Source organism: Ambystoma mexicanum, chromosome 4q (assembly GCF_040938575.1).
Source record: "Ambystoma mexicanum isolate Mex_15411 chromosome 4q, UKY_AmexF1_1, whole genome shotgun sequence".
NCBI lineage: Eukaryota > Metazoa > Chordata > Amphibia > Caudata > Ambystomatidae > Ambystoma > Ambystoma mexicanum.
This window is the reverse complement of record NC_090928.1, coordinates 379,287,490-379,309,030: the sequence shown is the minus strand read 5'-3', so window position 1 is coordinate 379,309,030 and position 21,541 is coordinate 379,287,490. Positions and strand designations below refer to the sequence as shown.

At 48.5% G+C, this 21,541-nt stretch overlaps 1 protein-coding gene across 8 annotated transcripts in view; it reads left to right on the top strand.

The window, feature by feature from the left end:
- CEP170 (centrosomal protein 170) overlaps positions 1 to 21,541 on the top strand; it is a 1,733,932-nt gene that overhangs the window by 117,198 nt on the left and 1,595,193 nt on the right. Inside the window, exon 1 of one of the 8 annotated variants that reach the window (XM_069607947.1) lies at positions 8,492 to 8,648. The exons of the other annotated variants lie outside the window; for them this stretch is intronic. The gene's annotated coding sequence lies outside the window, so the exon portion shown is untranslated. Of the gene's footprint in view, positions 1 to 8,491; positions 8,649 to 21,541 lie in introns of those variants that run through there. 8 annotated transcript variants of the gene reach the window in all.

Genomic DNA, 21,541 nt, shown 5'->3' with positions numbered 1-21,541 from the left:
GCTTCTTCCGGTTATGGGCCCCATCAGGAGAGAAGGGACCCCCGGATTTTCCCTCTTCAATGCCACGGCCCATCCGCCTTTGATCCGCTGCTCATTCTTCTCAGCAACGTGAAGCGTAGGTCGCTGTTTCTCTGCCCCGCAGCAGACACGTGACCCCCGCAGTATACTGCAGTACGCCAGTAATAGGGAAGAAGCCTGCTGCATGCAGATCAGCGCCCAGCAAGCAAGCACAGGGGGATAGGGCCACTCCTCATTTCGGGAAGGAACAGACAGAGAGCACCACACGCACATGTTCAGGGTGCAGCAGCAATGTTAGATCCATATGCCTTATTTATTGACCCCCCCCCAAACTAAGAAAAGACAAACTTTAACACTCACCCCACCCCTCTTTCAGATCGCGTCTGGACCTTGGATGATGCATACTACATTGGGGTAGACCCTCCATCTCCGGGCATCGTTTCACCAAAAACAAACCTCTGTCATCCCCCCCATTCCAACGAATATCCCTTGAACCCCCAAAATATGCACAGAGAATTTTGATTACTGCTCATCAAGGTATCCCCCTGTAATAGGGCGCCCTGCCCCTGGGATAAAAGGAGAAACAAAAAAACAAATTGAGCATTCTAACGTTGGCCATGGGTTCCTACGGGGCCATTCCCAGAAAACCGTACGAAACACTGATGTCTTTGATAGGGCAAGCACAATGGATGAGCCATCTTTTCACATGGAATAAATTCCCTTGGATCCTTCCTCAGGTCTGTGCAGGGGAAGGTGGATTTAATTTCTTGTATTTGTGAACTCCTCTGAGAAGTTGTCTCTTTCTCTTTAGGTATCTCGTTTTTTCCGCGAGTCTCCTCCCCGATTGCAGATGCAGAATTCTTTGATGATTCAGGGAGAAGGGAAAACCCCATCTGTATCGAACTCCCTTCTTGGTAAGCCATTTCGTCAGCGGGGCACAGATTCTTCACCTATAGAGTGAATGTAGATGGGTGTTGGTAGATGGCTATCCGGGTCATTCCCCACTCTATCGGTCCCACCTTCCTGGCCTTGTCGAAGAATATTGCTTTTTCTGAGTAGTAGTGGAATCTCACCAGTACAGAGCATGGGCCCCGGACTCCACCACCTGTCGATAGTGGGGACTGTGGTGTTATCTTCGTTAAAACGTTTTCTGATGACTTTAATTGCTGTAACGATGCCCCTTTGGGTCTCCCCCTCCTTTTCCGGGAATCCGAAGAATCTAAGTTTGTTCCCGCGCTCCCGATTCTCAATCGTCCATTTTTAGGGTACTCTTCTTCTCTTCTCTCTCTAGCTCTGAGATCCTCATGTCGATTTGAGTTTCCAGGAAGTCTGTAATCCAGGTCACTCACCTTCTTGTCCAGACTGTCCAGCCGGCGGCTGATGTCGGATCGGAAGCCCTCGAGCTACTCCAGAAGTGCCGCCATGGCCCTCTTCATGGACGTCACATCTCTGTCGTGGACACCTCTGGTGCAGGTCTGGGACCAAGGCGAATTTGAACTTGTTGTTGACCAGGTCATGGATTGGTGAGTGACTGAGCTCCTAAACTACGTTGATGCAATTAGTCTATTGTGCTGGCGATTCCGGCCCGCTCACAGATAGCCGCTTTCTGAGGGGCGCTGCAGGGAGATATGCTTCTGAACGGTGAGTCAAGGGGTAGGGAGCAAATGGGGAGATAGGGTGTGCAGCCCACACTGAAGGCTGAAATAACAGGGCCACCCACGGCCCTGGGCCCCGGCTCTTATTGTGGGTGCCGTAACCACCCAGAGTTTTAGGGGTCAGGCGTGCTAGGTGGGTGCAGCTGGGTTCCAGAAGACTTGGGTAAGTGTTGTCTAATCCAACAGTGGGATCCGGCTGACGTGGTCTGGGGCGGTGAGGTGCCCTGGGTAGGTCATTCTACTTTGACTGCCCAGTTAAGCTCTGGGGTGTTGGGCAACATAGGCCCCCTGGAAGTCTGCTCATTGAGAACTCGGCATGGATGCCTTATGGGGGCTGCCTCGCCCCCCAGGGCGATCCTCTGAGGGCTGGTGGCAGTGGGGGCCTAGAGATTCAGTTGCCCATCTGCTCTCCCCCTGAAACTACTTCCCGGGCCCCCTCTCGTGGGCTGGAGGAGAGAGAGGGGCCTTCCCCTGCCAGGGGCTCACCTAGTGCACGGTGGACGTGTGACTGTCAGGCCCGGGGGGGGGGGATTGGGAACTGCACTCCCTGCCCTGGTACCTTCCTGCAGATGGAGAGCTCCGGCGTGCAGCTTGGGGAGAGGCACCCCTCCGTTGGGACATTTGTATTGGAGCCGCGGGTGGTGGGGGTCTCTGTTCCCACGCCAATCGCCCTATCGCCTCACCAGTGTTTGATTCCTCAACAGGGATGTGGGGGGGGGGTGCCCGCCTCCTGCACTCCCTGTCCCAGCGGGAAGGTGTCGGGCTGGGGAGGGTGGGGGCCCACCACACACCCCTCGCAGTGTCTCTGGTAAAGACGGCCGGGAACCTTCGTCTGCCGGCGTGATGTTTTACTCCCCTTGAGTTGGGGGGGGGGGGGGGTAGGGGGGAGCATGCAGACTGTGAGTGCTCCTCTTGGATCGGACTCCATGCCGCCCCTCACTGCGGGCACCGACAAGGACCTGCCACCAGACGGCGATCTCGCTTAGGTCCCACGTGGAGCTGCCCGGCGGATCGAGGGCGTCAGCTGAGCTGTTGCCGATGAAATTACTCGGAGAATCCGAGTCCATTCTTCCCCCCACATCACGCTCTCGGTGCCGTCTTGCTGGGGAGGGTCACAGTTTCAGCACGCTGGGGCTACTTGTGGGGGCCCGGCTGAAGGGGAGCGACGCAGATGTGCTAGTTCATATCTGCACCCCCTGATGCCGAGCTATTTCATTTTTTTTAATTACCTCCTGAGAGGTATGCCATTGGATTAAAAGTGGCTGAGGGGAGGTGCTCCCTGAGAGACTAACAGATACAATCATGGCATCTCCCAAGAGGTCCACAGGTCTATTCGTCTCTTGAGGAACCAGTCGGAATGGAGCTGTCCGGAAACGGGTCTCCGGTATTCTGCAGGCGCTGACAATATCCTATGGACCCCTCTGAGGGTACAGCATGAAGCAGATCAGAATATGTTCCTATTTCACGCGCAGCACCCTTGAGGGAAAGGGTATTGGGACGAAATACGCTCCTCGGCTGGTTGAGATATCTGTAAGAGATAGTATTGCAACATCAGTTTAATCTCTTTTCCCCCCAAATTCTCTTTATTCCTACTTTCTACTACCCTAACTCAATTACCTTAATCATCCAAATGCCTGGGCACTAGCGCATATAGATTTCTTCTTTTTGTTCCTTCAGTTACCATTAAATTCTTGAAGTAGGTAGTTGTCTTTCAAAATTGATTTCAATTTTACTTGTCTTGCTTTTTTTAAAACCTGTAGAGAAACCAACTTTAAAGCTGATCCAGATTTTATTTACTCCCTAAACCACACTAAGTGAACTACATCTTCTCAGAGAACTTTAAATATATACATTCAAGTCCTTGCTGGATTTATTAATGTGAATCTTTTTCAGGAAGTCTGCCTTATACAGCTTCCCCTATTGCAGAACTATGAAGAAGTTGTGAAATGGGTGAAGTGAGCTATTTGCTAGAATAATGGTGTTCAGCTGAGAAACATTCTTATTGGGCTGAAGTTGAGTCCCGATGACCTCAAACCTTTAGTGCTCTCCAGCAGTAACTCTGCTTCACTCCTGAGCAGTACAGATCATGTGCTCTGAGCTCTCAAGCCCCGCACACGCTTTTTGCTGTAGCTCTGTTTGGACATACGCAGAACTAGCAACTTGCAGGCCTCAACCTGTATCTGCACTTCAGTGTATTACGTAGTTCTGCCACATGATGATGGATTAAGCTAGCACACCAGTGCTCCTTCGGTGAGTTCCACACAATTGCAAGTACCACTCACTCCCTCTGTAGCCAAAGTGGTTTTTTTATTATCCATAATGATCTGAAGCTTAAAAAAATTATTCTGGTTCATGGGATGTAACCAGTGACATAGCGAAAATGGTCACTGGAACATGCAAGTCAGGCTTTTATGGTGAAGATTGGGAAAGATATTGATCGCCACTCAATTCTGTTAACGTTTCTAAAATGTGCAGCTGGGTGGGATATATTGCAGATTCGTAATGGTCTTTCACATCCTTTCACAACTCTGTTCTGGTGTTTAACCACTGTGCAATGGTTTGGATTGCTGCAACATCCAATATTCCCATCCTTCGTCCATGGTTTGTTGCGGGGTCTCAGTTCTATGTCAAGACCGGAGGCTTGGATTATGCTCAACTCTACTCTTTACTTCTCAAGCAGCCTTTAAAAACAACAATGCAAGGAAACTAACATCCAATCCTACTCCGCCTGAGGCTAGGCCACCCCTGGCTGACTGAATCTCTTCCTCTTTCCTTGCTGCTCGAGCAGCAGATGAGTGCATTTTCCTTTATTCCTACTTCTAGCATGTGTATGTGTGGCTGGGTGGTGCTTGGCATATTTATTAGGGTCTGTGCGCTCAAGCGATTTTACATTCAGCCCAGCGCAATCTAGGTGTTTGAAGCGCAATGGGACCTACGAGTTCCGGTGCTTCGTTCACAGCAGCAGGTGGCAAGCTCTGCGGAAGTACGCCGGCACAGGGCGACGTGACCACGCGCCTTTCAGTCATTCCGCTTAGTAAAGTTGCAGTGCTATGTTACCCTAACGCTCCCAAGCACACGGCAGGGACCAGAGGAGAGCACAGGTATTTCGTCGGCAGGCTGACATCCCGACATTAACGATTAGCCGCAGCCCCACCTGGCGGCCTGAGCACAGATGTACAAGTAAGCGCACAAGCTCGTTCCCAGCCCGCCTCATCCCGGGAAAGGCCTAATGCCAGGGCACGGACGGGAGCAGTCTCGAGAGAATACTGCAGCAGCTGCCCATATCTAGTACTGTCATATTATTATTTGATGGGCAGGCCCAAGTATACCTGTGATGCCCAAAACCCTACTGCTAACCGTAGCATGATGAGCCGGAGAGAGAATAGCTCCACGGAGGAGTCTGATGAACCGCATTCCAGTCACATGCTGTACTCTTCCTTGGGGATAATTGTGCAGAAGACCCTCTGCACCGGCTTGGGGACGCACAGCAAGCAGTTGAGCATGATGAGGATGGTCTAGCCTTTTCACAAGGCATGCAAGAGCTCAGAGTCTTTGCACCAGTCGGCAATAAAGGGGAAGACACAAAGCCTGCAGAGCCAAGAGTTCTTGCGAAAATCAGGCAAATGGCATACGAAGCCAAACCACAGCAGCGGTCCGTGGACCCAGATGTCCTCGCGGGCTGGGCGCAGCGAGGTCTATCCTGGTAAGGCTCAATTTGAAGCTGGAGGAGCTCTCCTCAACCGAAGTAGCAGGCGTTGCAGAAGGGTAGTTGCTTGGAGACACCTTCATAAAGATATGTGTAAATTCGCTAACACGTATGCAGCACAAGATAAAGCGCAAGCCTCATTGGTTTTTGAAGTGGAGTTTTTGGTGGGGCTGGCAGAGGCAGGGGCCTCTTGGCCAGCTGCTCCTTCGGCTTCAGGGCCCCTTCCAGTAGAAGCTGGCGGAAACAGGAAGATCGCAAGCCAAACCCCTTCTTCCCATCCCAGGGGAGAAGAAGAGGGAGAGGCTGTAGGCAAGCAGCAACCTGCCAGCCCAGGTGAGGGCACCGCTCGTGCCGCGTTCTAGCAGGCACGAACGCCCCTCCAGTGGGGGGATGCTGGCGCAGTGCACAAACGGATGGCTAGACATCGCCAAAGATGCGTGGGTGCTGCAAGCAGTACAAGGGTTCTGTTTAGAATTTTATCAGCAGCCCACTCAAGCGCAGCTGCCCAGACCCATAGTTTGTTCACATAAGACGAACCCCTGCTTAGAGAAGAGAACGCGCAGCTGCAGTGCAAAGGGGCAATTATGCCGGCAGAAGGCCGTCCCAGCTCCTTTGTGATAGACATGTTTCTAGTCAGACGGAAAACTAAGCTCCTGCCAGTAATAAATCGCAGGGCGCTGAATGCCTTCTTAGTGTACCACCACTTTAAAATGGAGGGCATTCATCTCCTGCGAGACATCCTTCAGCCGGGGTTTGGCTTGCAAGGATAAATCTGAAAGATGCGTATCTCGCAGTGCCCATCGCACAGCAATTCTACTGCTTCCTGGACCAGGTCTCGCTCAGAGAACTGACGAGGCAGGTAGGTCGCCTCACGTTGTCCATTGAAGCGATCGTTCCAGGCTCTCTGCACTACCGTGCGCTTCAACACCTCAAGATGCAACCTCTCTCAAGGGTTTCTCATACGAGCAGTGTCCTGCTCTACCCAGAAGTGAGGACAGAGTTATCCTGGTGGTACCACCACATGGAGGCTTGGAACAGGAGAGCGATTTTCGGATCCTCCCTGGACCTAGTCATAGAATCTGATGACAGCCGTTGGAGAGCCTGATGCAGGGAGATGACGACCGCAGGAAGGTGGTCAGGAGAGGAGCTTGGTCTGAATATCAATTGCCTGGAGTTACTGGCAGGCTCCTTCACGGCGAAGTGTTGGATGCAGGAGAGGGTGCAGTGCTGCGTACTGCTCAAGATGGACAATGTGCCTGTGGTTCAATATAGTAATCTGCGGACGAAGTCCAAGAGGCTAGCAGAGTGACTAAAAGATTTCTGGCACTTGTGCCTGCGCAACAATGTCAGCATGATGGCAGAGTATCTACCAGGGCTACAGAATCAAATGGCTCACTGGAGCTCGAGATATCTCAGGGATTCCAGCAATTGGCAGCTGGATCCAGCTGTGTTTCTAGAGACCATGACTTGGCGGAGGCCCTGTCTGATGGACCTGTTCCCTTCCAGACTCAACAGGCAGCGTCAGCGTTTTTACAGCTGGAGGCCAGACACAGAGGCAGCAGAGAAAGATGCTTTCCTACAGCTGTGGGGCCCCAGCACACAGTATGTGTTCCCACCATTTGCTATAATAGAGTGAACGCTGGCTCAGGTGAGGAGGCAGAAAGTGAAGCTAGTGCTCGTGACTCCAGATTGGAGCGGTCAAGCCTAGTTTCCTAGCCTGCTAGAGTTGTCATGTCAGTCCCCCATCTTACTGCCTCGAGATCTGATGATACTGCAAGAGGCATCTGCTGGTTCAGTCAGACTCTTTCAGCCTAATAGCGTGGACCATTTCCAGAGAGCCTGGTCTTTGCAAGGCATTTCTGGAGACGCTGAGCAATTTATCGGGGAGTCCTGGGCCCCAGAGACTAAAAGCATACAAAGCCACCTGGGTGAGGTGGCATAGCTGATGCCTGGCTAGTGATGTTCATCCTGCTAAAGCAGATATAATACATGTAGTGAACTTCTTGGCCACGTTGGCAGCGTATGGTAAGGCATACCGGACAGTCCACACAGCACACTCGGTTATAGCAGCAGGGCATGCGTGTGGGTGGGCTCATTAGAGGAGCGTCCTCTGGCGTGCAGACTGCTTAAGAGAGTAAGGCTTTTCAGGCCTCAATGTAGGACGTTGTCCTGGTCCTCGGGCTGTTTGAATCATGGGCAGCAAATGCAAAGCTGTTGCGTAAGGCTCTATCTGCGAAGCTCGTGGCTTTGCTTTGTATCATTTAATGCAAGAGGACATCAAATGTTACTGCCTTTGAAGTCAGTAACAAGTCTTTCTCGCCCTCAGGGTTGACACTGCACACGTCACCAAGAGAACAAACTGGGATCAGATCTGTGACATACCCGGTTTTCCCAGATCAGCCGAAGCTGTTTCCAGTCAAATGTCTGTTAGCATATGAAGCTATGACAGTTCAGCATAGGCTGCCTTAGTAGTCCTGGCAGCTGTTAGCCTAACGGAAGCCTTTCAAGGCAGTATCCGCAGATACTTTGGCCAGATGGGTGCGTTGGTGCATGCAGCAAGCGGGCATCCATATCGAAGCCTATGGAGCCCACTGGACACTAGGTGCTATGGTGTCCAAGGCATTCAGCATAGGGGCTCGCTTAGAAGATATTATGAAGGCAGCCAATTGGTCTAGCGAATCAGTTTAAGACCTTCTACTTTAGGCCAGTGGAAAAATTGTCGACGTTGGTAGTAAGTAAGCTTTAAACCAGCATAATCCAAGCCTCCGGTCTTGACAAAGAATGCAGATTTTCCCTACTATCGCAACAGTCCTAATTAAAGACACAGAGCAGAAGGATTATCCCACCCAGGCAATCACGTAGTATGTACACATGAGAGCAGTATGAGAGGTGCAATGCGTCAGTTAATCATGTTGCGATTGCCCGCCCTTTGGTTGGCCTTCATTAGTTATGTTCTGGTTTTGATGCAGGTGCAGCGGTCAAGCCGGCGGGCTCGTGAAGTGGCAGAATAGGATTTGTTGGTCATAAAGCGTTTACTGGTTGGGACTTCACTTCGGAGGCAGCCGAAGAAAGAGCAAGAGGAAGAGGTTCAGTCAGCCAGGGGTGGTCTAGCCTCGGGTGGAACAGGATTGGATGTCAGCCACATGGACTTAAACACCCTATCAAGTTAAACTACAAAAGGACTGTCTCTTCTGGATGTTGTAGTTTTTCCTTGCATTGTGGTGTTTTACAGTTGTTTCCAAAGGCTGCTCGAGAAGTAAAGAGTAGAGGTGAGCATAATCCTTTGCCTCCATGGCTGTTTCAATAGAAGAGAAAATCAGAATTTTCCCGTCCTTTTTCTTGGGCCTCTTTAGAAAAGTAATACAATAGAAAAGTATAAAGGGTGTGTGATGCTGTGTAAATATCTCTGAATAAATACACAATTTCAATATAGTAATTATACTTGGGAAGAATCGCTTAACAAGTAGGTTGACCGTATAAGCGCGCTAAATGGTGCACAATTTTATTGAGCCGTGATAAAGAAAATCCAGTGCAGTCTTTGTATTCACCCTTGATTAGTTTAAATGCCGTGTATGAAGAATTAAAAATTCTAAATACATACACAGATCCGTGTTGTATGAAACAGAACATTCTCGCTCGTCCTGTGATATTGGACGGTGGGGAGAAAATACTGGCTGGCTGTGTCTCCTAATGCAAACTAGAAATTAAATGGGCCAAGAGGAAAAAGGCACAATTTTGACGAAAGGATATGAGAGGGGGTAATACATTCCACTAGGCCTAGACAATAGACGGCCCAATATTAGTGAAATGCTTGCTCTCAATTGTAAACCCAGATACAGACCTCCACAGGCTTGTGGAATGTTTGTAAAAATCTTCTTGTCCAACGGGCAAAATGTTTGCGAAATCAACTTGTCCCATAAATAAATCTACATGCTGCTTGAATAAAAAAATAAGGCATGCATGCATATTAATTACAACATTGTCTTTATTTGTATTTAGCAAAGCGTCTGTTACCAGTTCTACATGTTGTTGCAACATGCTTGGCTGGAGAAAAGAAAATCTTAGCTGGCCTCATATCAGACTTCAGTCTTTGCTGGAGGAGGGGCTGGACTGACAAAGGAACTGTATCTTAGTGGTAATTACTGAAGGGGCGGGGGTGTGGGGAGGGGTTCAAAGACATCAGGGGCAACACCCAATCCATTAAAATCTCCTTTTCAAAGAAACCCTTACAATTCCTATCCAGGTCCTCTCATGAAGCTCTGCCAGTTGATTTGAAATATTATTGTCCAGCACCTACAACTTTTCTCATGAAGTCCCATGCAGACAGTTATACCATTGTACCTCAGTCCTGATGAGTGACTTGATGTACAAATGGGTTTGCTCTGATCAGGTTTTCTTTTTATGCCAATTGCTATGGAGAAGGGAAGCAGGCTCTAAGATGGTGACCTCACAACACACGTGCCGCCTGCTAGAGAAGTTTCTTCGGCTAGACAAAGAAGGTGGCATCCCAGGCACAGGTACTTTGAGGTCACTGGATTAGCTCTCCTAGCCAGCCCTCTGAGTTTGATTTACCAACTCTGTTCCTGTTTTTTTTCACTTTGCATTTCAGGTACAAAAAATAAATGGGAGCAGTTGATAACATACTCCCCTTATTAACAGAACACTTAAAACGAAGTGATTAGACAGACAACAGTGGACACGGCCGCACGTGGCTAATTGGGATCTACTTGGAGGTCCCTTAAGTGCAAATGTTGGGTGATTATAAATTGGAAGGGTGCATGGAAGTTCCATGCAGTGTTAAACAATGTCTATGTTCAGATGACCTTATCATGCATTTCCTACACTGTTTGTTTTTGAGTCTCCATAATAAAGCTGCAAAACGCAGAGCAGATGGGTTAAGGATCCCATTAATTTGCACACTGTTGAACGTAGAGTCCCAATCATTATGTGGCAAATAAACCTCAGTTATTATTATTTTTTCATTTATTTGTTTGCCCCTTAATTAAAATGTATACCTATTTACTTCTTGTCAAGTTAGTTCATTATGCAATTTGTGTACGTTTCAAGTCAACTTTGTAAAGCAGATATTTGTTTTAGCCCTGCAAAGCCAAACACTTCTTCATAGCTGTACCCATTAGAGCTGGAAAGGTATGTGGACACATGTCTAAATTGGGGTTCAACCCCAGGTCCACCACTTGACCAAGTGTTTGTCCTGGGCCAATCATTTAATTTACCTGTGCCTTAGATGCCAACATTGGGAGTGCCTAGCAGTGATTCAGTTCAGTGTACACAATCCTAAAAAGCCTTGCTCATCGTTTACTACACAAAACCAGGAATTATGGATGTTTGTGACGATTCCCAAGGTATTGTTCCTTCCCATAAGGCCACTGGGGTAAGGCCGCTACCTGATGGTCCCCTGGGGGTGGTACCCAGTGGGAGGATCTCATCGAGAGGGAAACACTCTATGGGACCAGTGACCAACTATCTTGGGAGATTGCGGTATTCGCTTATGTCCCCTTTTTCCTCTTACCCCACTCAGTCCTCTGTGGTCCCCCACACTCCTATATATTTGTGTAGAGTAGAAGATCCCATCCAAATAGGCCATGCCGAGACTACGAAGATTGAGGGCTACCGATGGAGGCCCTACAAACACGGACACGAAGAACAGTCGAGGAGGCAAGGGCCTACTGTGGAACCAACATATGCAGTACAGTCAACAACTGCAACAGCCAAAGATAAAAAGGGATGAAGGGCTATGTGCCTTGTCGGATCCTAACTAGAGAAACAGAGCTGGCTGGAGTCTCGCCGCGGAGAACATGAAACGCTGACCGAGGCTCGTTGAACACTTGCATCGTTCCCCTTTAGCCAGGCTTGAGAATCGGAGGTCTGGGAGAGACTGGAAAACGTACCATGTGGTCCGACCGAGAAGCATACACTGAGAGACCACATCTGGCAAGGCTGCAGGGCTACCCTTCGACCGCTGGAAGGTGTGCAGACGCCCAAAGCAGGAGGAAGCAACTCTGCGAAGCCGCTCGAACAAGCCGGTAATGTCATAAGAGGTACATGGGTCACTATAACTGGTGGTAGAGATAAAGAAGAGAGGATGAGGCAGCTGTGGGAAGACTGAAGACCAACCCCTCCCCCATGTCCCTTGTACCAGTACTTGGGAAGAACCAAGAGACGCATATGTGAGATGGTGCCTGGCAGATTAGTGAACCGGGCCTGATTGCTACATACTATAAGCGGGAGACAAGGTTCTGGGACCCATACAAAGTCGGGGATGGCCTGCAAGACCCATCTACAGGGGCTAGGGACCCATATCGGTTCAGAGAAGCATGCAACCAAGGGTCTGGGACCCACAGTAAGTAGGGGAGGTCCTGAGAAGCACACAAACCGGGTCTGAGACCCACACAAGAAAATAGGTTGTTTTGCTAAGAGCTAAAAAGGGGTTGAGGACACACTACTAAAAGAAGGGACATTTTCTTGAACACTGAGATACAGACAAGTCAGGATAGTGAACCAGGCTTGTTACATTGGTGAACCTGAGAAAGACCAGGAGAGTGGAGAGATTCCCCTTGATACTTGGGGAACTGTGTTTTGTGAAGGGAACCAAGCCATTTCCCCATCAATCGTTTTTGTTACAGTTTTGAGCAGCTGGAGAAGATTAAACCTCTCCTTTCACCCACTATTGTGTGAACGGAAACTAAGAGACTTTCTTTTACACATGTTTGGGGGAGTAATCCAACTTTTAGAACAACTCTTTGTGTTTTCTGATCGGAGACTGAACATTGAGCTGGCATCCAGAATGAAGGAGCCTTCCTTCTGGATCAAGAAGACACCCAGTTTTCCTTAGTTAATCTAGAGTGTAAGGGAAGGAAATTGGTTTGGACACAATGGTGGACATTTTACTTTATTGGACATCCTGACAAATTCCTTAGTCTTTTTGTTGCGGCAGGGAAATCGCTCTTAGAAATGGGGCTAGATAGTTTTTTATTTTTCCTTTACTTTTATATACAAATAAGTCTTTGCCAACAAATATGTCACCCCTGTCAGACTGGTGCTTTGGCACCCTTACATAGTGAACATGTTACCTATGGTATTTAACATACAAAAAAAGGTGTTTCCAAATGTTATGGAGGCCTTAAGGATCATGGTTACAGGTGCTGTTGCTGAAGAGTTTCAGTAAATTAAAACTAATGAAAACATGTTAAGGTCTTGGCTAGAGGGAGGCTGTTGGATCCATTTAAATTTAGCCAAAATTATCAAGAACGTACATTATGCGGCAGAAATATATTTTTACTGCTCCAAAATCTAGGAGAGGGTGTTTTAGACATTCTACAGCATTGGATCTTTCATGGATTCACATGCTGTGAATATTCCCTGTTGTCAGGCTAGGAGTCAGTTACCTTGATTTCGTAATTTTACTATGGAAAAACTTGACACCTTGAGTGTCCCATCGACGTCGCTCTTGGCCCCCACCAATAGGATGTTGAGCTCTGCCCCAGTAGCTTCTCCTCATATTTCAACCGTCTTTCGAGCTGGTGGGATTCCTTGTGGTCTTCTCTCCTGAGAGAAAATTACGTTCTTCAAAAAATGTATATTTCTTCAACTTCCTCCATCTGCAGCAACCAACGTCTATGTACACGGTTCCATTTATGACCATGGAGACCCCGGGACCAAAAAAGTCATTATTCAGGCCTTGTGACACTTGCAGCCTAAAGAATGTTTACGAGGGTGATGGACATGCAGAATGTCTTTACAGTCTTTACCTGAACCATTCCGCGGAAGGATGCGACATCTGCCAGGCTTTCTCACAAAAAACACTTAAGGACAGAAACGGTCCCTAATCTGTTGGCTCAATGAGGGAGCGTACCTGGCGTTGGAAGTTAGGTCGTCACAGTGGGAGAGCTAACACTCCCTCTGATAAGAGTCAACATCACGTCGGAAATCCTGGTCTGAAGAACCGGTAGCCAAAAAACATGTGAGCCAAAGTCGTCGACGGTCACAATAAGGCTTTCCTGTTAAAAAAACCACCAGGTAAGGGTGAGGGGTCCCATACTGGGTCTTAGCACTCAGCCAAGGTCCTGTCGACGAAGACACCATCAAACACTGAGGGATAAAGGTTCACGCCGGTCAACAAAACTCACTTCCGACCTGTCCAGGTGATCCCCTCCGACGATGGACAAACATGGATCCAAATTGGCCAAAGGGACCTCGTCTTCATCTTCTATGAAAAAAAAAAACACAATTCATCATCAGAGTCTCGCAGAGCCTCCTCGAGGCATGAATCAACCATGAAACACCATCCAACGACCAAATCGTCGTCGAAATCCACAACGACATCGACAACAACTTAGTCGACAACGGGCCATCCCTCGTCGACAACCACCTCGTTGATGACCAAAAAGCATCAATTGTCCTGAAATAAGCCTACACAACCATTGACCACCATCTCGACGGAGACTACGGGATTGCCTATACAGGACAGTATACTGTCCCCAAAGGTATACTGAAAACCCTAACAGGAGAGAGACACGGTAGAGCATGGCCGGGTTCCTCTAGGAATGTCTTCTATATGTTACCGAGACATCATGCCAGAAGAGATTTTACTGCGTGAAATCACTTCAGATTTTGAGCATCTGCACGAAGAATGTCCAGGTGTCACTGACTCTGATCATGAGGAAGGAACTTCCCCTCTTGATGGTCCTTGGATGGGAGGATGGGAAGACATAACTCTAGGAATTCAGAAACCTACTGTACCATCAAAAGTGGCGGGAATGGATGGTATGAATCCACAATACCCCCTTATAAACCTGCAATCCTTGCTCTCCTTGCAAGTGCTTACAACACTATGACTATTGGGACAGCTCGATGCCAGGCTTCCGCTCCCACAGCCACAGACAATTCTGGTGTACAGAGAAGTCCAAGCATCAAAGGGATCCAGGCCATCCCTTTAGAGACCAAGACAAACTTCCTAGAATTTAAACAACTCCTAGACCTCCACAAGGACATATTCCATGTACAAGAGAGCAAGAGGAGTGTGAATGGGTAGACACAGACCCGGACACTGGTCCACGGGATACCAGCTCCACCATCTCTTCGTCTCCTCGCAGAGCTGACATGTGGGACATGGATGATCCTGACCAAGATACGCAGAGTAGTCCTGCTCAGCCCTCGCCTCCAGATGATATTGGAGCTTTTCACTCCATGATGTCTAAAGCATGCCAAGAGTTTGGCTTAATTCCAGAAGAGGAAAAGGACTGTTTCCTCTTTGACCACATGGGTAAACGCAGGAAGGCAGCATTTTCCATATCCATACTGGATCATGTTTGGCAGGAGGGCCTCCATACTCTGTAACGTTAATTTACAGAGCCGGCAATTAAAGGTAGACTGGATAAAAAGTTTAAGGCACCAGACACAACACCAAAATGCCTCGCCTCACGTCACAAACCGTTCCAGAGTCCGTGGTATCAGCGGCAGCAAGTTGCAAGGCTCGTACGCAGCACAAATGCGCCACTCCCCAGACAATGAAAACAGAAAAATTGATGCCTTTGGAAAAAAGTTATTCGCCATTGAAGCAACTGTCAAAGCAGCAAATGCCCTTGCAATAGCTACTCGATAGGATCAAGAGATGTGGCATCGGTTGTCTCCTGTTGCCGGAGCAACCGAGGAAGGAAGCAATGACACTAGTGGTGAAGGGGAGGAAGCCTCGAACCACAGCATTAATATGGCTGTAGACCTCGCTGAAACAGCGTTTAAACAGATTGGCAATGGGGTAGTCCTTTGACGGCAGGTATGGTTACGTTGCAGGAGGTACAGCACAAGGTAATTGATATGCCATGTGAAGGGGAATATCTGTTTGGGGACAAGATTGATGAGTCCCTTATGAAACCAGACTCGAGACACTGCTAGATCTCTTGCAACCCTACAGAGCAGGCGGTCCTTTCAAGAAGCCTCAGGTAATTCAAGATTCTCGTCCTCAAGGGACAACAAAAACGACATTAGACCCGGATACTTCTCTCAGGCCTATAAGAGAAATTACCAGTCCTCCCAGCGTAGTAGGGAATGCCATCAAGGACGGCGAAAGCGTGGATCAGCCACCTCCTACGAGGTAGGCAAATTAAGGCCCAACAATGACTGCCCCAGGGGCAGACTGGGGTGGGAGGGGGAAATGTGGCGTTTTGCCTCAGTGAGTGGCAAACAATAACAAAGGACAGGTGGGTGCTAGATGCTATCCAGTGCGGCCACTTGTTGGAGTGCAAACGCGCTCAAATCCCAATACCTCCAGTAAAGGTATTGCACCCGCACCTTCAAATTTTACAACATGATGTGCGTCAAATGTTAAGAAAACGAGCAATCAAGAGCTCCTCCTTCGGCAAGAGGATAAGGAGTATACTCCAGGTACTTTGTCAAGAAACCAGACTGGAAGTGGCGGCCTATCCTCCTGGACTTGTGAAAGCTGATCAAAAAGCAGAAGTACAAGCTGGTAACACTTAAGGATGTCATAAAGGCCATACAGCCCTGCGAATATCTGGTGGTGTTAGCCCTCAAGGATGCATACATGCACATTCCAATACATTGAAGGCACCAAAAGTACCTCAGATTCATGGTCGGGGAAAGCCAGTACCAATTTGGGGTACTCCTATTAGGCCTAAAATCAGCACCCCTGACGTTCATAAAATGCCTGGCACCAGTAGCAGCCTTTCTCCGAAAACCGGGTCACCACGTCTACCCATATTTAGACAACTGGTTGGTTCGAGGTGCAACATATCAACAAACCATGTTTTCTCTGTGACAAAAAAAAAACTCTTCTCCAACATCTGGGATTTGCAATAAATTACACTAAATCTTGCACAGTTCCTTCCAAAAAATGGTGTTCCTGGGCGCTCAATTCCTCACGGAGCAAAGTCTTGTCAGACCCTCGTCAGACAGGGTGAACCAATTGATAATCCTAGCAACATACATGGCTCTCTGAGGGACCATGTCTTTCTGTATCCCGCTAATTCCCCGCTGCAGGCTGCATATGCGGCCAGTGCAAATGTTTCTGGCTACCAAATGGTCCCAAATCCGGGGCCCTGGTCAGACAGCTACCATCACTCGGACTCTCTCAGACACACTAAAATGGTGGATATACCCCTGCAACATAGCAAAAGGAATTTGCCTTGTGGAACCCAACTACCATCTCACGATTGTGATGGATGCCTCCCTGGCGGAATGGGAGTTCATTAGGACAAGCAGCAAGTCAAAGGCCTTTGGACTCTCAAAGAATCCATCCTCCACATAAATGTACTGTAACTGCGGGCAGTACACTGGGCTCTAAAATTCTTCCTCCCGCTAATCAAGAATTCAGTGGTTCGAATCCTCACGGACAACGCAACCACAATATTCTATCTGCGGAAACAAGGCGGAACACAGTGAGACTTCCTGTCCCAAGACCATTTGGCACTGGGCCCTCCAACACAATATTCTGCTTCAAAGCTTCCACCAATGCAAGTCAGTGTTATAAGCCCTGACAATGTAATCTGAATCTGAGACTACTAGAGTGGGCTTCCCTGAATCTGCTTGGCGCAATGCAAGTAGTAACACATGCAATTCAGCAGTCTGGGCAGACATGTCTCCCAAATGCTTTGTTGCAATATCAGTATGTATAAAATCTTCATGTGTGACACATCCTACGACTGTTGTGCATGCGGCAGCGTACTTGGAGCGTGTGCCAACTGCTGGGATAGCTGACCCATTTGAGTAAATCACCTGGAAAAAATCAAACCATGGTAGGTCAGGCCGTGAGATGTCTGGCTCTGTGTCCATTGTCCAATTCAGTCCACTCAGTCTTTGCAATTCTGCCTTATAATGGTACTTTACATCTGGAGCATGTTGAGATGCTGACCATTGAATCCATCTAGTGAGTGTGTAATGCTTTTGCATTTGGGACGCTAGCTTTTGTGGCAGCTTCTAGTTGAGCTAAAGTTGTGTTTATGTGTATGGTTCTATTTGCTGTCAGCGGACTCTTTCTGAATAATCACCTGAACTGAAGCCAGATTGTTCTCCTCAGGTGTACATTTTAACTCAAGTGTGGAATATACATGTGACTTGTATGCAATTGCTTTAGTCTCCCCTAGATTGCACACTGTGTATGTGACAGCATTGTCTGCCACCACAAGGTTTATCTCGAAGTCTTTATCTGTATTCCTGTCCTGCAAAGGACCAGTGTGAGTCATTAATGAATATACCTGGTGCAGAATACGAGTGTGTTCTGGCAGCCAGTGAGTTGCCTTGAAATTTGGTTTTATCAAAGCATACAATGGTTTCACTAGCTCAGCAAAATTAGAAACCTACGATCTGCCAAAATGTAACAGCCCTAGAATGGCCTGTAACTGCCTAAGCGTAGTGGGTGGTCTTCTATTGGCACACTTCTCAAGGAAATCTGCTGATAACTCTCTGCCCTCATCTTAAAGAGTGAATCCCAGAAAGGTAACCTCACAATGAGCTATTCTTGATTTTTTTAAATTAATCAGGTATCCTTTTGCAGCCAACGTGTGAATGACTGTCCACTTCTTGCAAGTGTTCACTGAGATTCTCATGGGTGATATAAATATCATCTACATACTGCCAACAATTAGGGATGTTTGCAAGTAAGCTCTGTATTCTGCTTGAGAATGTGCTGAGTGGATTTTTATACCCCTGCATTATTCTAGTGAACTGGAAATGAGTTCCCTTAAAAGTGAATGCAGTGTATTCCTGGCTTTCTACACTTAAAGGTTGTGTGAAATACCCATTGCCTAGATCAAGATTTGTTTTATATTTGCATCTGTGCAAGTTGGCTAGTAATCCAGAACTGTGTTGGTTCTGGACGACCTCTGTCTTACAATGTGCATTCAAAATTCTAAAATCCACAATAAAACGGTAGGTACCATCAGGTTTTAAAACTGGGAGTACCGGACTGTTATGTGGGCTAGCTTGCTTTATGATTACTCCCTAGTACATTAGCTGATCTACTATGGTTTGCATGTGGGCAACGGCCTGTGGTTTAACTGGATACTGCCTTTGTGGCGGGGGTGGTTTCAGCACTGGAATCACATGTGCTGGACATTCTTTATCGTGCCCTACATGATTTTAGAACAGCTGCATTGCTGCCTGTGCTGACCATTTTCTTGAATATTTTTGCATTAGTTCCCCACTCATCTCTTTTGAAAAGGCAGGCATTACCACTTCTTCGCCCCTTGGTGCTTGCCTTACATACCAACGTGGCCAGTCTTGAAATGTTAACAGCCCTTTATATTGAATGTGTAGCTGTGGCCAAAATAGTGCTTCAATCTTTTTGGGGTGTTCGCCTTCTAGCTGAATTGTCACAAAATACACTTTATTATGTGCCAATGTCTGCCCAGTGGGAGTAGTGATCTGTGTGCCCTCGTGTGCTCCAATAGTGTCTTGTGGCTGCATTCAAATATGGAAATGTCAGACCCAGAGGCTAATAGGACTTCAATCCAATCCGGGTGTCGCTTGGTCTTGGGAACAATGCGATGAGTGTGTGGACTCTGCATTCTGTGAAACCTGTAGTGCTGCTGTGTGTTTCTTTTCGACCTTCACTTCCTTCCCCTCAGCCTTAGAACGATCTGGTGTTCGTGCCTGCTGGGAAGGAGATGTCTCATCAGTGCAATACTTCTGGGGACTTCATGTGTTTCCTGTCTCTAAAATCATAGTCAGTAGGTCTAAAATGGGACTGGCCTCCGGTCTTACCCCAGGACCATCTACCCCTGTGGTTACCTTGCCACTGCAGGCTCTGCCCATCTCCTGCAATTTCTCATTTTTATGCCCATGCTCTGGATATCTTTCTTCCTCTATGGGTGACAATTGCTGCCTCTGTGGCTTATTGCCCTTTTTACCCTGGAATGAACCCCGTCCTTTCGAGGATCTCCCTTCATCGCGAGTGTCCTTATCTGGCTTAAGATCCTTGTTACCCTTTTTATGTGTGTCTACTGGTCTTCTGCCCAATGATTGTTAGGTGGATGTTCACTATGTCTCCAGATTGCTCCTTTTTCCTTCTCATTTAATTGGGACAATTTTCTATGGACTTCTGAACTTGCAGGCTCTCCTTTTAATGAGGGTAGGATTATGCTCTCAACCAGTTGATAATTGTTAGATGCTATAGACAGGCCTAGATTCATGGCTGCGGCCGCGCCTTGTGTTCCCATGATGTCAGCTAGTATCAGTGCTAGTGATGTGTGCCTGTCGGCTGTAAATCAAGCCAGCTATAGATTGAGATCCAGCTGTCGCAGCTCGCTAGAGGCGGTGTGCAGCCAGATGGAAGAAACATAGCTAGGGCCGTGTGTCTCTGCTGGGGAGTTACTTGTGGATAAACAGTTTGCAATTGTCCTAATTTTTCTGAATACCACTTGGAAATGTCTTCATTCTTGGATGGACAGGATCCCAATATTATTCTCAATGTCTGTAGTTGCACCCCACCTGGATCCATCTGTCCTTGAGGTTGCTGCGCAGGCACTATACCCTGTTGAGCTGCATATTGCAGCGCAATGTTTCGGACTGTGTCAAAGTGGGTGGCTAACAACTAGTAGTCAGCTTGCAAGAACGGCTCTCCACGGTTTAGATGAAACCGAGCTAAGAAGTCTAGTGACAGATTGGGTGTAGCTTGTGGGCCTTGCCTTGCACCTGTTTGTGGGTAAACTAGATTACCTCCAAACCAGTTGACATGATTTGTATGTGTAAGAGCTAATTCAGGATACTGATATGGGCGATACTGAATGGTGTCTACGTCTCCTCTCACTGGGAGAGTTGCATATACATTATTTGTCCTGTTACCTGGGGTCTTTAAGTAAGTAAAGAGTGATTCGAGGGGATTGGGTCCTCCGACGTATTCCATATCTATGACATGTAATCACCACAGCTGTGCTGCTTCGGAAACTTTTTTCGGCGTCTGCGTCCTGCGTCGATGACGTCGATGCGCCGTCGTCGAGGACCTCCTCCGACGTCATCCGATGTGATAAGTAGGACGCACAACGCCCGTAGCCTCAGTTCCGTTTTTTCCGCGAACATGTTGCTTCGTGAATCTCGGTTAACGCCTCGACTCTTTGGAGTTCTGTTCTTCTCGGTTCTTCAAACCTGTTAGTTTTTGTGAAAATCCTTCGTGTGAAGATGTCTTCTACTTGGTCTTCGACCCCGCGTCCGGGCTTCAAGAAGTGCGGGGAGTGTGGGGCCAAAATGTCGGTGACGGACTCGCACGACGCCTGCCTCTGGTGCCTCGGGGAGGCCCACGACACGGATGACTGCATCGACTGCCAGTCGCTCACGTCCAAAGCCTTACGCGAACGTAAGAAGAAGTTGTCAGTAGGTCGGGTGTCCAAGCCCCGGAAGTCGAAGTCTGCGGGGCTTTCGACGGATGATTCGAGGGGTGACTCTCTGCGTCATCGTTGGAAGTCTCGTGGGTCTCCTTCTAGGAGTCGGTCTCGCCACTCCTCAGCCTCTTCGAGGCATTCTCGGAAGCGCCGACACCGGTCGTCTTCCAGGTCCTCTTCGGAGGACTCTGCCCGGCACGTCGCTTACCCCACCAGCCGTGCGACGCCGGAGGAATGGGCTTCCTTCGGGAAGAAAATGCTGGTGATTCTCGAGTCGCAGGTTACTAAGCCGTCCGCGCCCCCGAGTGGGGTCGGTCGTAAGAGGTCGAGAGACACCGCTCGCAAGAGTGGTCGGCACGAGTCACGGGAGAGGTCCCATTCGGACAAGGAGACTCGTTCTCGACAGACCTGGTCCCGGTCCTCGACGCGTTCGAGACCGTGTGCACCTGTGAGGTCTTCGAGGAAGACATCGACGTCTGAGGCGTCGAGGGCGTCGACAGGCTTTCTCGAGGCTCCGGCTCCGAGGAAGTCGTCGAAGCCGTCGACGGTCAGATCGTCGAAGGACACGCTCGGGGCTCCGGCTTCGAGGGCTGTGTCGACGCTGCCGGCGCTGCATCTGACGTTGACGCCGATTTTCCTCGACGCCGATGCTTGTTCTCTCGACGCCGATTCGCTCGACGCCTTTCGTGTCAGAGGTACCCCGTGGCACGGGGGAACCCCCTAGGAAGGCTCTGGTTAAGAGCAAGCACTCTCGGGTGCCTTCTTTTCGCCACCTGGAATATATTTCAGAGGCGGATGAGGATTCTGATGGC